The 16804-nt window shown below is 37.5% G+C and overlaps 1 long non-coding RNA gene across 3 annotated transcripts in view; it reads left to right on the forward strand.

The window, feature by feature from the left end:
- The window catches only part of LOC125692067 (uncharacterized), a 55093-nt gene that overhangs the window by 23263 nt on the left and 15026 nt on the right, over positions 1-16804 (forward strand). Inside the window, exon 2 of one of the 3 annotated variants that reach the window (XR_007376430.1) lies at positions 16676-16765. The exons of 1 other annotated variant lie outside the window; for it this stretch is intronic. This is a non-coding gene — a long non-coding RNA (uncharacterized LOC125692067). Of the gene's footprint in view, positions 1-3335; positions 16766-16804 lie in introns of those variants that run through there. One more of the 3 variants, XR_007376429.1, reaches the window with a different exon arrangement.

Here is a 16804-nt window from a genome sequence, read left to right on the forward strand (position 1 = left end):
TTTAATCTTCAGGATGTTAACATCATTATTTCTGGCTAAGAAAATAATTCATCATAAAAATGCTGATAGTGTATCGGCAAAAAAACAAAAAAGTTTTGTTTGTAATTGCTGTCTGCAAACACAAATTTATATGTAGTTTTTCCAAATTACTTAGGCATGCTTTTCTAGGAGAGGAAGTACAAATAATTGCTGACATAACCGTCAATAATGGGACAAAGTGCAACCCAAATAAACTGGGCAACTATACTTCATGTTAACACATCGAACTCATCTTGCAGAGATTTCAGATTTACACCTAATTGTTGCTTTAGGCTTACTTGCTGGAGTTTTCTTATATATTTATTTTTCCATCTAGACATATTAAAAATATATATCCATATTGGTACCTAGGGCTAAATTATAAAGAAGAAAATATTAAACCTACAAGCTAGAACATATGCAAGGTAAAGTCTTTCTTAGCTGCGGTGCATTGTCTGGCAACTCCAAGAAGTAGGTGCACAGTGGAGTTGCTCAGTGGGCTGAAGCATAGCACAGAAAGAGCGTCCGTATGGAGACTGACGTATCCCAAAATCTTTTTCACTGAATTATTCAGGTCAGACACCTGTCAGAGCATATACATGACCTCTCTGACTGTCAACGGTTTATGGCCTGGTTTGGCTCAATTTCATAACTAGCAGGGCTGAGGGTTTCACTAAACCCACACCTCCAGAAAGAGGAAACAGGGTATCCCAGATAATTAAAAACAACAGCAACGATCTGAGGAGAAACAAACTGATTTACTAAATATAGTATTGGCATGCAAGATAACACACTATAAGACAATATAATTAGAATTGAAGCTAATAAACCAAATATAATGAGAAAAATAGCGTCCAAAACCTGAAAGGCCTTACACTAATGCTGAAGCAATGCATATGATTGGGACAAGCAGCTGAAAAACGGGAAAAGAGCAGGTGACCTACCAAGGCCTTATATCTGTTCCCCCTGAGCAGAAATGATAACAGAGCAGTAAACAGTCTTTTGGGCAATGTAGCAGTTCTTCTCTTCCAGGGCAGGTCCTCAGACCTAGAACATTAACTCTTTAACTCTCAGTGCACTACGTGATGTTGTGATGTGCAATACTGATAATTAAAAATCATAAAAAGACACAGACACACAGCTTTTATTTTACAGAAGCCATGAACAAAAAGTTTCATGGCAGAATTTGTGCATATCTGTGTCTCATCTTGATTTGGAGTGAAGATACATCTGAACCTCGGGGATTCAGAAGTATCCATTTTCTAAGTTTATTAATGGTTAGAAAAGTCTACTAAAATCTGAAACACAGAATCCCTGGGAAAATTTGCTCTTTCAAAAGTTGTAAATAGCAAGAAGCCTGAACAATCACATTATTTTCCATACAATGACATAAGTGTTTCTATTTTTTGAAGTCAGGCTAATCATAATAACACAGCTATTATCTAGGAACTCAAATTACATTACAATGTAATCATTAGATACCTATTAACTCTATAATTTCTCTTATCAAATGAGCTGTGTTTGTTGTTGTTTTTTGTTTATTTCTTAATGCCTCAAATTTTATTTTACCCCGATAATTTTCTGTTGCTTTGTATTAGGTAACAACTCCTGTTTTCTCAAAAATGCTAAACAAATCCATTCTGATCATTTAATTACAGTCCTCTCAGTCCTCCAAGTTAACTTTCTAGAGAAATGTTGCTGAGTTTTAATTGCAGCAAGAAGATTCATGAAACTTCTGAAAGCTTATATAAAATCTGTGCACAGAGTTAAGTAATCATTCTTTCTTTAGTAACTCAGCAAACCTTAATCTTCCTCTCCGTTTCTGTGACTGATAGTGCTGGATATTCTGTGTAAGGTAGAAATCAAAGCAGAGAATTAATGGATTTCATATTTCTAGACCACTTCATGTTACGTAAAGAAGATTTTTTTTTAAATATTCTAGGGTGTTCTTTTTTTGTTTTGACCTGAGGCAAACAAAAAGTTCTTTTTAATCTGCATCTAATATTATACAACACTTTCAGTGAATGACAGGCTTTAACCTTAATGTTTGAAAGTTTTTGAATGCAAACTGTTCCACACTGTCTGTCTTCTGTTTTATTAATTCTAGTACCTAAGTAACTCTGCTTACTTTTTACTTTTTCAGCGCATGCCTGAAAATTTCTGCCTCCTACAATTTTTTCCAGAAATATAATAAACCAATAAGGCACTGATCTTCGTGTTGAGTGATACCAATCTAAGCAATCTCTATTTCAAATGAAATATTAGAGTCCAGATCCAAAGACACATTTCTGTATTAAAAAGACAGATGTTCCCAGCATTGAAATCCAAACCAAGTGCAAGATTCATAACCCTCAGTAGAGTCCATTGCACGAGTTGGGTCTTTCAGAACGAGATTCAGAAGAGTCTCTATCAGTAGAGCTAGCTAACGATAGTAGAAGCAGAATGCCAAAACCTAGGACTAGCCAACTAAGCATCAGTATCTAAGCATCTCTTTCCTTTGACTTTTTATTCAGAAGCATCTCACCCCTCTTGAGTGGAGCACCTATATATTTTCTTTCAAGAACAAAAAAAAGGCTGGTTGTGTTCCCCAAAGTATCTTAAAGTAATGAACGAGATCCCCTTTTGCCACAGTAGAAACACAAGTAGAGCTATTTGTTAGAATATATAAGACCATTTCAGATCTGAGCTAAGTATATTAATTTGTCTGATTGAAAAAGATTAAACTAACCACATTTTTCTGCCTTGGAGATTGCACAAAACATCAAGACCGTTCTTAGTTAAAATATGAAAGCGTGGAAAAGAAATCTTCAACATAGTAATTCATATTCATTCATCATAGTTAATCATTCATCATAGTAAGTTAGGATGTACTTCACAAGAAGTTTCAGTGACTGCATACATGGCTTTCACCTGAACACATTGAATTATTTTTATGTTCATTTTTGGAAGGGAAAAGAAAGATCTGCTTTAGGGATAATTATATGTACAGTGAAAGTATTGTAGGTAAAATATAAGTACTACAAAGACTGAGTTCAACAGGCAGCTTAGAAATATCCAGTTGAATTATAGGGACACTATTCATGTTACTTGATTACATGTATCAAGATGTACATTTTTAGGAAAGTGACAACTGAGAAAAAGCCAATCAGTTGGACAAAGTTTTTTGTGAATGCAGCAGAAATCCAAATGACGAATCTTGAGTATTCCCACTAAAGAAAAATTACTGAGGGTTTTTTTTTAAGTTTTGACTGAAATTGTTTTGGAAAATTGATGGAAAAAATAAAATAAGAGGAGAGACATTATTATAGACTTTTTTTTTTTTTTTTTTTTTTTTGCATCCAGATTAGGTGAGCTAGTAATAAGCCTGCTTTATTGCTTAAAGTTTTACTGTAGTAATTATGCAAAAAATATCTTTAGTAGTAGTAAGATTCCTTAAAAATCATAAAACTATACTTCATAGATATGCAAAAATATTTAGAAATATTTAGAAATAGTGCAACAGACTGTGAAATACTATAAAATCTAGAAGTGTGCATGTTTAATGTGTAATAGATCTGAGTATGAGCTGATGAGGTCATCACAAGGAATTCACCGAGATTTCATGCCACTGTATTCAGCAAAGAATAAGAAAAAAGTCCTCAAAGCCAGCCAGTAAGTTCAGGAAAACAATAAATTCAAAGGTATAGTGATACTGTAGCTTTTCAAAAGGAAATTAACCTGAGAAAAGCACATGTAATAAAGCATTACGTAGAAGATGGGTAAAATACTGGCTAATTAGCAGCTGAGCTAATGAAACAACAAGCCCACAAAAGATGGAATAATGTGCTGAAAGTTTAATTAAGACATTAGGGTTGTAGACATAAACAATTACAACTGAGAAAATCTTATTTATCACTCCTTGATCAATTGCCAAGCTCAGAGCTAAAGAATTCAGCAGTGCACAGCTCCCACTGATAGTGGGTGATGTGATCCATGTATGCTGGTGCAAAGCCAACTCATAACCAAATTAGGCAGAAAACCCACATCAAGACAGTGTTGTAACCTGTTGTGGGTGTCACACTTGCCTTACTTGAAAAGCAAGAGTGTGCAGTGAAGGAGCTGCAAACTAAGCCCAAAGCAAGAACATACAGCAAAAGTGGGTCTCAAAGGTGACAATGAAGACCAGAAAGGATTAGCAGATATCATTTAAAAGCAAAAGAATAAGGTGACCCACAATCTAATTTATCAGTGCAGGAGGTACAGCAGCATAGCATGTCGCTGTCAGTAAATGTACAATAAGCAATGCAAGTTCAGGCTGAACCAAATGCAAAGGTGGTTGCAGTAAAGAGTATTAAGATGGTCTTAGAGAGAAGAGATTTCACAGCAGGAGACTCTACAGTCAAATCAATCTTGCTATTAACATTCTCATAACTAGGAGGTTCTCAGCAAACAGAGAAGTTCACATTATCCTGATAGGAAGAGCTGACCAAAAAAAAAAGTCCTTGTTGCTTCTAAGCATTGGTACCTGTTGCAAAGTCTTGTGGGATCCACATCCCCAGCTGGCAACATTAGGGACCAACTGAGAGCACACCTTCTGACATATGCAAAACATATTTCCTTTAACAGATTCAACACAATGCCTCTGCTTGTGTCTGGAATAAAGTGAGCATGCTTATGTGCGACATAAACAGCCCTTCAGGCACATATCCAGGGCAAACACTTCAGGTATAATGAGGAAGTCAAAAACCTATGGATGACAGTTAGGGAACAAGGCAGCAAAGGGAGCCTTGTGACCAGTGTATACTATAGTCCAACCAATCAAGTGGAGCCTACGATGGAGCCTTCTACCTCCAGCTACAGGAGACATCAGATGCTTTTACCAGTGGGGGACTTCAAACACCCAGACTGGAAAGTAGCATGAAGAGCTGTAGACAATCTTAGCAGCTCCTGGAATGCATTGAGAATAACCTCCTGAGTCAGATAACAGAAGGCCCCATCGGGGGGATGCAATACTGGACCTATTACTCACTAATGCAAATGGGTCCCAGTGAGATACATGTCAGAGGCCTGAGGGAATTAACTGACATAGTGACCAAGCCACTCTCAACGACATTTGAAAAGTAGTGGCAACTAGGTGAGGTCCCTGGTAATTGCAAAAAGGCAACATCACACCCATTTTTAAGAAGGATAAAATGGATGACCCCAGGAACAACTGTCCTCTCAGTCTCACCTCTGTGCTGGGAAAGATTGTGGAACAGTTGGAAAGACCACAAAACAAACCCTCCTGGAAGCTATACTAAGGCACATGGAAGATAGGGAGGTGATACAGGAGACCCAGCATATCTTTAGCAAGGGTGAACTTGCTTGACCAAAACAGTGGCCTTCAGTGGTGCTGTCACTGCATCAATGGTCAAGGGAAGAACAACTGATGTCGTCTACCTGTATTTCAGGAAGGCCTTTGACACGGTACCCCACAACACCCTTCTCTTCAAACTGGAAAGATATAGATTTGATGGGTGGCCTGTCCAACAGATGAAGAATTGGCTACAGGACTGAGTCCAGAGGATGGTGGTCAATGGTTCAGTGTCTGCAGGGAGATCAGTGACAAGCGGTATCCCAGAGGGGTCAATGCTGTGACTGATGCTTTTTAATATCTTCATCAGTGACGCTGACATTGGGGTCGAATGCACCATCAGCAAGTTTGCTGATGACACCAAGATCTGAGGTGCAGTCAACACACCAGAGGGACAAGATGCAAAACAGAGGGACCTAGATAGGCTGAATCTCATGAGGTTCAACAAATCCAAATGCAAGATTTTGTAGCTCAAGGTAAGCCTTCCTATCAAAACAAGCTGAGGAATTAAAGGACTGAGATTAGTCCTGCTGAAAAAGACCTGAGGATACTGGTGAATTGGAAGCTGGATATGAGCCAGCAACGAGCCCTCACAGCCAAGAAAGCCAACCATATCCCAGGCCAGATCAAAAAAAGCATGGCCAGCACAGCAAGGGAAGTGGTCCTGCCACTCTACTCTGTGCTGATGAGGCCTCACCTGGAGTACTGCATCCAGATGTGGAGTCCTCAGTACACTATAGAAATAGGCCTGTCAGAGCACATCCAGAGAAGGACGCAAACATGCTCCAAGGGATGGAACACCTTGCCTATGAGGACAGGCTCAGTGCTAGGGTTCTTCATTCTAGAGAAGAAAAGGCTGCAAGGTGACCTGATAGCATCCTTTCAATACCTAAGGGCGAACTACAGGAAAGAAGGGAACAGAGTCTTTAGCAGGGTCTGTGGTAACTGATCAAGGAGAAATGGCTTCAAGCTTAAAGAGGGTAGATTTAGGTTGGATGATAATGAAAAAGTCCTTTACAGTGAGGGTGGTGAGGCAGTGGAACAAGTTGCCCAAAGATGTGATTGATTCCCTGTCCCTGGAGACTTTCATGGCAAGGCTGGATACGGCTCTGGGCAACCTGATTTAGCTGTGGATGTCTCTTTTCATTGCAAGGGAGTTGGACTAGATGACCTTTAAAGGCCACTTTCAACTCTAAGGATACTATGATTCCAGGCAGTGCCAAAATTTGCCCTAAATTGTACTAATGAAACTTAAGTCAGAATTTGTCCTTTGTCTAGCACCTCTCTCCAAAATCAACACAAACTATGTATTTAATCTATGGGAGAGAGAAGAGAGCACTCTCATCCCGTGACCAGCTCTATTTAACCTGTGTAATCAGTGAAGTTTGGTTTTACTGAGAGCTGATATCTACCCAGATCTGCCTTTGCAAAGCACCTAGAAGACTGGATCCCTTTTCTTAGTAAGAATGGCAGGAAGTTAGAGGAATGCAATGCAGGAAAAGCATTTTTCTCTTGCTCTTGATTTATTTGAGGTTTTGCTTCCACTTTAAAAGAAATTGTGCTATATTCACATATATGCAACCCTCCATATAGCAGAAAGGGGAATTTGCAGTCTTCCCTTAAATTCCTTCCCAGTGAGCCTTGTACTGTAGGTCAGGTGTCAACATCTTATTGCTATGTGACTTCCTATTGCCACAAATCCAGGAATCTGCTGTAAAAGCAGCAACAGAAATAGACCCTAAGCAGTGGTTCTCAGTACTTCCCAAACTTGGTTGTCGGCATTTATTTCTCTGATTGTTCAAATCTCTTGCTAGTAAAGTACTTGGGAAATTTCTTTACTTTTTCTTAAGGCATAACTTCCCTGTTAGTCTGAATACTTTCTGCATGATTAAAGCCACTCGAATTACTTATTTACCTGGCTCTATTCACAGAGAACAATGGCTTTGGTATAAACCCACTTCCTGCACAGAATCAGGGAAACATTTCAACTGTGTGCAACTCTCTGGCTCCACTAAAGTCAACAGAAGAAAGTTAATTTATTCTGTCCAAAGTTTTGCTGATGTGCAAATCTGAACCCAGCAGCAAAATGCATCATAAGAGCAACAACAATGAAAGAGCACACTCTTTGCAATGGTATTAAAAATGCTGAAAATGTACGTGTTAAATTATAGCTTTCCTGCTTTCATTTTTATTCTTGGGTAGAACAGACTATAGTCAAAGAATGCTGGTGGATCATTAATTCTAGCTGATTTCAGTGAATTACAACATGGCACAGTTGAACTCTGAAATTAGTCACTCAGATAACTGATGCAGAGACTCACAGACTCCCCACAATCCTTCCTAAAGAGATAACACCACTTATTTATTGCATTGATCACTAAAGTCAGAAGCAGAGAAGACAAAGGTACAGACCAGTTGTGTCTGTCTGTTCATACCATCTAAACTTTCATCTTTCATTGATAAAACAAAAATCTGAAATTGAACCACCATCATCCTTGGCAAGAATATGTTGTGGAGTTTTTCTCCCCTTCCCAGAAGGCATTTGTAACTGCTCTGAAATACACCATTTCACTAATTTCATCAGCTACTAATTTCAAAAGCATGACTGCTATTTAATCTTGCTATGTGCCACACTCTATAAATTAACTACTATAGTAATTTACATCTCTGTCCATCCATGCCAATGAGTTGCTAAGGCATTGCTGTGGCATTATTGCTGTTGTACTATATATTTATGAAGGCTAAGCCTGCATGCCATACTAATTCTACACCTTAAAATATGCCTACTTTGCTACAGCAGTTAGCATAGATCAGTTCTATGACATATGGTATATTACTTATCTGCATACAGATCTGTATTACATAAACTAGCAAGACAGAACAAAAAAAGCTACATTTGTTAAATCTCGTGCCAGATTTGACTAGTACTGGAGGTAGGTTTAGCTTTTTTTCTTTCCCATGTTACTGGAAAAAATCTTTAAAACTGTGAGGTATGCAAACCCATATTTCTATACCTAAAATTTATATCATGAGACAGTGAGACTGAAAAACCTGAGGCTTTAAATACTGAGGTAAGAATGAACTGCATTTTCTACTCATCTCTAAAAATAAATAAAGAAAACACAAAAGAAGCCTTTCAAAGATTTTCGCTCAATTCTGCCACATTCATGCTTAGCCTCAAAGATCTGGGCTTTTATTTTTTTGTACGGTTCCACACAAAGACAAGAGTCCAACTTGCTTTAAGCGTGCCACCCAGCCTGCAGTCAATATCTTTCATTGACTTCAGTGGCAGAGAATGAGACCTCAAAGCACATGGATTTGGTCATAGAGCAAATCCATTAAAGCAAGTGAAAAGTTTAGAATGCACAACCCATGGAAACAAACTGTACCTGGCACTTTGGGATCAAAACAGAAGTCTAAGAGAAAGTTCTTCAAAGAACCTTTAGGCACCCTCAGAGAATTTGCTGAACTGTGTCTGTTAAATTAGAAGGCTTACAAAGAGTACTTCTACTTACACTGGGGCCAACAATGTGATTATCAGCATGAACAACCTGAAGACTCATTCATCTTTGTCTCTGAAAAATTCTCTGCTTCTTATGCAACAAAAGGATTTATTGTGTACTGTAAATGCTTACAGAGTAACAGAGAAAACTCAATTCTGGAGAACTGATAAAGACCTAAATATAAAGAAAATTCACAAATAAATGCTATCATAAAAACATCCTTTGACTTTCCCAAGAAATTATGGCTAATGCAAATTAAAGACTGTGGCACGTAATATTTCAGTGAATCTAAAAAAATGAAGCATTTTACTATTTGCATTACGCTCACAGAGAAACAAAGGCCCCAGTAAATGACTGATGTAAAGCAGTAAAGGCAAAGTTTACACAGCCAAATACTGCGACACAACACAATCTGGGGGCTTTGCACTAACTTATTCACACATTTTACAATACAGCATTTCATGACATGATCACTTCTAAAAGATCTGCTTTACACAAGAAGCACAAGGAATGCTGGTGCTTCTTTAGAGTGCTTGTGCTTCTGTGCCTGTTCTTGTTTGCACAGCAATGGGAAAACGCTGACCTTCTTTGCTTGTTACTTCCCTGAGTAGGTGAACATTGCCCTAGTAATCACCAAATGTGGTATTTCTGATTTTCTCCATAGCTTGTTTGCGCTGGTCACTAACTTTTCTGCTTTTGAAGTTAGTGCAGTGAGTGCATAAACAACAGATGGGCTCACAGGTCCTGGTGTAATTCCCTTTCAAAATTATTGAGTATTAACTGCCTTCAGAAAGCCCACACTTCCAGGAATGCTAACAATAATAAATACAAGATGAAACAGCAATGTTGTCTGCAGTCTACTGAGCAATAATTGATGGAAAATTTGAGGTAAAAATCAAATTTTAGAAACCTTATGCCTACTAGTACAGTAATCCAGGTGAACAAAGAGAAATCACTGTAAAATAAATACTGTTTTAGTCTTCCAGAAAATTATTTTCTGGTCCAGGGAGGTCACAGAGCCTATCCAATCACCATGCAGCAGTTGTACAAGCTTAAAGTATGCTTAGAACAAGGCAAGTCTTCAAGTCAACAGTTCAACTGTTCTGTACTCTACTCAGTGTGTAAGAAAACAGACTATTTTTAGATTCTTGTAAGTTGGCAGAAACAAGATATATTTTCACAAATTGTAAACACATCTGTCAACTACTATGACAAATAAAGTGAATAATTAAATTGATTGACAGCCCTCACACTTTTTAACAAACAAGTTTTGAATATTTTTAGGGTCTGAAGTAGAGATGAAACAGTTTTTCCCTTAACTTCATTCTTAGAATTGGCTAAACCATTAAAAAAACTAATTTCCTGAGTCAAACATTCAGCATGACAAATGTTTGCCCAAACACTTTAAATTTAGCAGAGTTATACACTGCTAAAAACATAGCCTTGCAGCATAAATGCATTTATTATGATTAATATGTTTACACTGCAGGATATAAACAACCTAAGATATGAATTGAATTTGGTATTATCTACAGACTGGCAAACAGCACTAATTTTTTATTTTTATTTTTTGTATTTATTATAAAATATCAAACTTTTTTTATAAAATATGGTATTTTCCTTCAATAAATTTATATCTATTACTTGAATAGATACACCTGTATAATTTAGGGACTATCTTCTGCATGCAAGGGTCCCCATCTCATGTCCTGCAGGTCACACTCACATACATTTGTGACTAGAGAAGGAAAGACATAATTGTAGTGTTTCTCCTCAGAATAGTGAGTAGTGCTGGTTACATCCCCTCTAACAGATTAAGAGTTTCTAGCTCTTTTTAAAAATGATTTACACTGAAGCAGTGTAAGAGAAGAGCTGATCAAAGAAAAGGAGGGGATATGTAAAAAAAAATAAATAAAAAAGCAGATGCTAGCAGTGGATAACCATTCTTTTCCTGATATATTTCTTTTCTTTCATTAATGCATCAAAATCCACATTAAGGATAGTTTTCTTAATATATACTAAGAATTAAATATGTTGTACTAACTTTGAGAAGTACATATATGTAGACAAATGTCAATTCTTCATATTCTTTGAAGAGATATTGGTTAATTATTTTGCTGTTTTATAATTCTGTACAGATTTTTTTTTTTACTCATACATTAGTAGGCTTTGAACTTGCAAAAATTTCTTGCTGTAGGAAAGAAGTTAAGCCCTTGTAACTGCTTGATGGCAGCATCCTGTCCTTCTAAGGTTAAAGCAAGACAGCACACGATTTCTTTTTCCTCACTCTCTTTCAACACATGAGCCAGGAGCAGACAATCAGTTGAAACAGTGATGATTACAAATGACAACTTGTAGCATGTGTTATCACAGTCACTGTGTACAGTAATTCAGCCAACAATATATTTTGCTAACGACCATGTGGATTCAGGGAAAACCATTTGTTTTCTGGATGAAATCAACTACAGACACATTATTACAGTATGCTTTTCCCAGGATCTGTATTGAATAAGCAGACTAAACACAGCGTTAGTTTGAAAGGACTTTGCAGATACTAGGTGAAAGCTGACCCCTTCAAAGTCAGCGACTAGCAGTGCGTAGATGTTAGCAAGGCTAATGTTATAATTATCCACACAGCTATTGAACTGTCAAATATTTTAGGTTCTATTTAGCCTGTTCACAACTGAGAGAAATCTTCACTCAATAGCTTCCTCAGTTATTTTAGTCAAATAAATTACATCACGGGCTCTCAGTCAGGCAGGGATGTGACAGGCTCTTGAAGGTGTCAGATGTGAACCTTGCTGAGCTTGAAGTTTTCCTGAGGTAACTGAAAATTTTAAATTCATCTCTTGAAGGGCATAGTTTCCCTGAGTGACACTTCAGACATATTAACTGTGGGCGATTAAGGAGCAGCTGCACTCGATGTGCTTGTAGGAAATAAGTGATTTGATGGAATTACCCAGTGTGCATCTGGACAAAAGCTTTAAACATGTTTGGACAAAGGCATGACTCAACAACTTAAACTAAAATTTAAGGGATTGCAACTGGGTAACATCAACATTTCCCAACATAAAATTAAAGTATGAGAAAATGAGAAACCACGTCTGAGTATGTAAGTGGCATCTTTCCTCCCAGAGGAACAGTAAGGACCCCCTGGTAGTCTTCAACAGCTATGGCAGCATAGTACCGATTAGCTGTCCTACCTACTGTGACTCTGTAACGACAGCTTTCACAAAATTATCACCCAGCCAAAATAGCCTCAGTTCACAGGTTAAGTGTGCCAGTGTCATTAAGCTAAATGTAAGGAATAAACATGATCAATCTCCATAAATAACAAGGGCTGGAAGGGGAAGGAGCAGCTACTTCTGGGAAAGCAGAAAATGGAACACAGCAAAAACCCAGCAAGTGGAATTATTTATGTCACTGGGAAAGCTGAGGGCATGGCTCAGGAGGAAAAGTATGTATTGACAGCTCAAAGACTTCTAACAATGTTTTTACTAATTAGGGAAGCACTTTGAAAGCTTTTGGTTAGATTCTTTAGATTCAATGATGTAAATCCTTTTGGAGCACTTTGATTCTCTGCTTTTCATTACATTTTCAAGCTCTGCTGTTATTTGAATTAACTAGATCCTTTTTTTCAATATACTGGTTACCTCCCAACCCTACAGCGATGCTGATAGTAAAAAGCACCAAAATCTTCAAAAACAATATTCTGCCATTTCTAGTTGCTGTTTTTGATAAGTGTTTTCTTAAGTTTACCAAATTGTATGACATCAGTTCAAATAGAGAGTTCACAAGAGATGGAGTCGCAGCTGCTCCCTTGTGTCTCAGCTTGTGAAATCGCTCTCACTTCTCCGTTATTCCAATGTTTAAAGAGTTTTTATCTGTATACTTAAGACACAGCCTCAGTAAGATATCCATTCACATGAACAGAATGACAAAAAGCAACATATCCAAGTCTCCCCTTCAGATAGCCATACCAGAAGCAAATATTTTTATATGAAAAATATTGCAATTAGATGTTACTAGCATCATAAATGCAAAGCAGAAAATTCACACCTTTCATTCTTATCCCCTCAGCTTGCAGATTCAGGAGTATATCTGCACTGCTGGGTCAATCTAAACAATTATAATCTGTGTGGAGCCTCTTTCACTGTTGATCTCTCATTGCCCCTGACTGCACAGATCGTGAAGAAAAAAATCCTGACTCCTCAAAAGTCCATATATTTTTCCTGCCCATACCCTTCTCTCATAGTCTATCCAATATCATTGTCTGGGAAAACAATATGCAATATACACTTTTTTCCCCCAAATGCAAAAAAGCCTTTCTTATATTTAAACTTCTCATTGCCATCTAGGTCACTGTATAGTGATGATTATTCAAAAATTTCCTCTCTCTTTAGTAACTTGAAATTAATTTAGCTCACTGTTCTGCACACAAAGCTGCCTCAGAGTAGCACACCCAGTGACAGACATTTTCAAACAACCTTCAGTTGTATGATTCATTTCCCTACGGCTGTTTTACATGAGTATTAACATACTCAGAACTTCCCTGCCAAGAAGGATTGGCCTCTTGACTTACTTGTTTGGTGAGGGTATCTTCTCTTAGGCATTTGTCTCATTACACCCAATTAGCAGTTAACATTTTATAATCAGAATTCACTGCCTAACTGTGCCTGGCCAAGTGTTGCTTTCTCCCCTACATAAATATTACTGACCTCTTCTGACATTGCAGATTTGGTCCTCAGATCAAGATTATATGTACAGACTTGCAGATAAATGCTTAACGAGCTTCACCAGGCAAACACTAGAGACAAGAGTACAATCTTTCCCTTTGGTTTCCAGAGTACTTGTGGCCAAAATCAAGCCAAATATTTAAATGGCTGCAATGGTCCTACTGATAGTAGAAAGACCAACACAGAAAGATCCCAGAAAGGACACAAATGAGTCAGTACTTCCCATATAGTATATATATATATACCCAAACCTGCAGTATTTCAGTCATCCAGAGCAAGAGAGCAATCTCAGCCCACTGAGATGCCATTTGAATTAGTGGTTTTACACTTAGCCTGTTCTTTTCTAACATCTCATGAGACAGAGTTACATTGCTGTTGGACACCTAGCTGAGATACAGGCAGCTCGGAGCATTGCTCCATATGTGCACTCACAGAGCTTTCCAGGTCAGCTGTTTTCCCCTGAGCAGGTGGATACAAGTAAGAGCACAAAGATACCATCACAGAGCATCTGCTACATGTTGCTGATTAACATTGATCAGAACTTGCCAGAAATGATTAGCATTGTCGAATGAGTCATTTTGCCTCAATGTACTCTGAGATACCATGCTTATCTAAAGGTACCTAAGCCAGGACTAAATGAGTTAGTTGTAGAACAAAGGTAGCCGTTCTAGCACAGTATGATACTTTCTTCTCAACAGAGCTAATTAAACTGTACAGAATGCCATCGTAATACAGCTGTATTGTTTCTGGCAGCAGCCCAGCACGGGCCTTTCCACCACACCTTGGCTCTTTGCTTCAGCAACGTCAGCTCAACATCAGCAGGCACTTCCCAAGCACATCAGGAACTAGTCAGATTACAAAAGTAAATTCTCTCAGCAACTACGAAATATTTTGTAATAACATTTAAAATAAACAAAAATAACCTTTTCCTTTATGATACCATGTAATGATCCCTTTAACAAAATTCCTTTCTAGAATCACAGGGCAAAAATGAAAAAAAAAACAATGGGCTAAAAAAAGGTCAGCTGAAAGTGACTTTTGACCAGAGATTCTTTAACATCTTCTATGACAGGAAAAGAGAATTCTTTGTAATGTATAACTTCTGAACCATGAGATAGCCACCTGACATCAGTGGTTGCATTTCAATGGAGCTACTTCCTTTTCTATCAGTTAAAATTGCTTTACATGGCCATTCTACATTTTAACAGTACAATACCTGAACTTTCAGAAGTAGCTGCTTGATGAAGGTAGTAAGTACTGATTTCATTCATTTATTTGCAAGATTAAAAAATATTTTCTATCATTTTTCTGTTTCTGTTTTAAAAGTTATATGATTATTTCTCAAAGGCTTCTGTGAGTTCTTCATGATCAGAAAAATTCACTTTGGATTCTGGCAAGAAAGGCCTGTTTTCCAGGCTAATTATTTATTTTCAGTTGATTAATGAATTACCCTAGAACGAAACCAAAAAGCCCACGCATGACCTCACAGTACATGTGCACACTTGCACACATAAATGTTCATTCATTAAAAAACATGAAAAAGGCATTAAGATGTTAGAATAGCTTTAAAAAGCACTAAAGAACTGGTATTAAATACAACCTTTGAGAAATAAAGCTAAGGAAAGACTCCTTTTGGCAGTCTTTTCACACTTCAGTCTGAAGATAAGGGAAGTTTTCATAAACAGCCACAGCACTGTATGTGGACTTTGAAAGTGATGCCCAGAAGTTCACAGTATCCTGAAGTTTATCGTGAGGCGTTTCTAAACTCCAATGTCCCCTGCCTTTTATTGCAACTTGCTCCTACGCTGCCAATTCATTGTAAGCCTTGACAAAACATCTGCAAAATTTTAGAGATGCTCCAACAATTAAAAGAGACATCAATTCTTTCATTATCATTTCTATAATTTGGACTGAGCAGTGTAATAGACTTTACTGTCAAGTACCACCAGCTACCTATGAATCACTTCCACTTAACTCTGCAGGGCATGAGCATGAAAAAAATTAATTTGAATGTAATTCCTTGTTGCTCTGAAGTATTCTGATGAAATTCACCCTTTTGCTTGGAAGGGACATCAGTTCTACAGAAATTCTTGATGGCCTAGGTCCTTCTTGACCTTGCAACTTGTGTAAGTCAACAATACAACTGTGAAAGACTTTATTTTTTCCCAGTATCTTGTAAGACTATGAAAGAGCAAGAATAGCACAGACAAGGTTACAGCAGAAAAAAACTTACCAGTAGATGGCTTCACAGATCTTAGACTGCAATGCTACTGGAAAATGCCTCATAGAAAACCGTCATTGCTTTTTCTTCCATCTCTTCTTCATGATCCATTCTACTGGCAGGTATTTGAACCAGGCCCCTGTTGAAGTAAAATTATGCATATTCAGTATATGAAATATAATCATGTCTACACGTACCAGCTGAAGCTTGGATCCTTATCTGAACACTTGGCATCCACACCATGAATTGTAAGCTACTTTAAGGAATGAGTTGATTAATGTAGACTAAACATTGATATTATGTTTTTGCTTAGCCACTTCCACATCTAAATTCATTGTAAAGACTTTGTGCTATGGAAGGAATTTCTGTTGAAATGGAAAAAAAAACCTACCAGTAATAACAGATGTGTTTGTCGGAGAGCTACCTTCCATGCATACCTTGAAAGGAATTACCATTCTTTTTTTCCATTTAATTGACAAATTGAGCTCTTTAGTGTACTTTAACAACATGTGACTAATAATAAATCACAATAACAGAAAGATGTGACTGAAAAAACAATAAAGTGTAACTGTAATTGGGTCTCAAGCTACTTAACTAAATTACAAACCCTATTCATCTTTTCAATACAGGACCCATAAAACACATTTCTTTTACAAACAAACAAAAACACACCAACAAAAGCAACAAAAAACCACACAGAAGTACCACTACATTAGAGTTCATTAAAGGAGCCAAGAAAATGATTCCTAAAGAGCAGGATTACCTACATATAGTAGGCATGACCCAAGGACCCAGGACTAGCGATCAACAATATGTAGGAAGTACATACTTTAACCTACGCTATTTCCCCTCCCTCCCTTACAAGCCTCTGAAGCATCTCAGAAGAAGGCTGCATTGATTCTCTCACGAGCACTGGACATTTGCAAGCTTTAACGAAGTATAAAACCTGGAGAAGGTACTTATATTACACACACTTTTCTTCGTTACTGGGGAC

This window comes from Lagopus muta, chromosome 4, assembly GCF_023343835.1.
Source record: "Lagopus muta isolate bLagMut1 chromosome 4, bLagMut1 primary, whole genome shotgun sequence".
In the NCBI taxonomy this organism is placed as follows: domain Eukaryota; kingdom Metazoa; phylum Chordata; class Aves; order Galliformes; family Phasianidae; genus Lagopus; species Lagopus muta.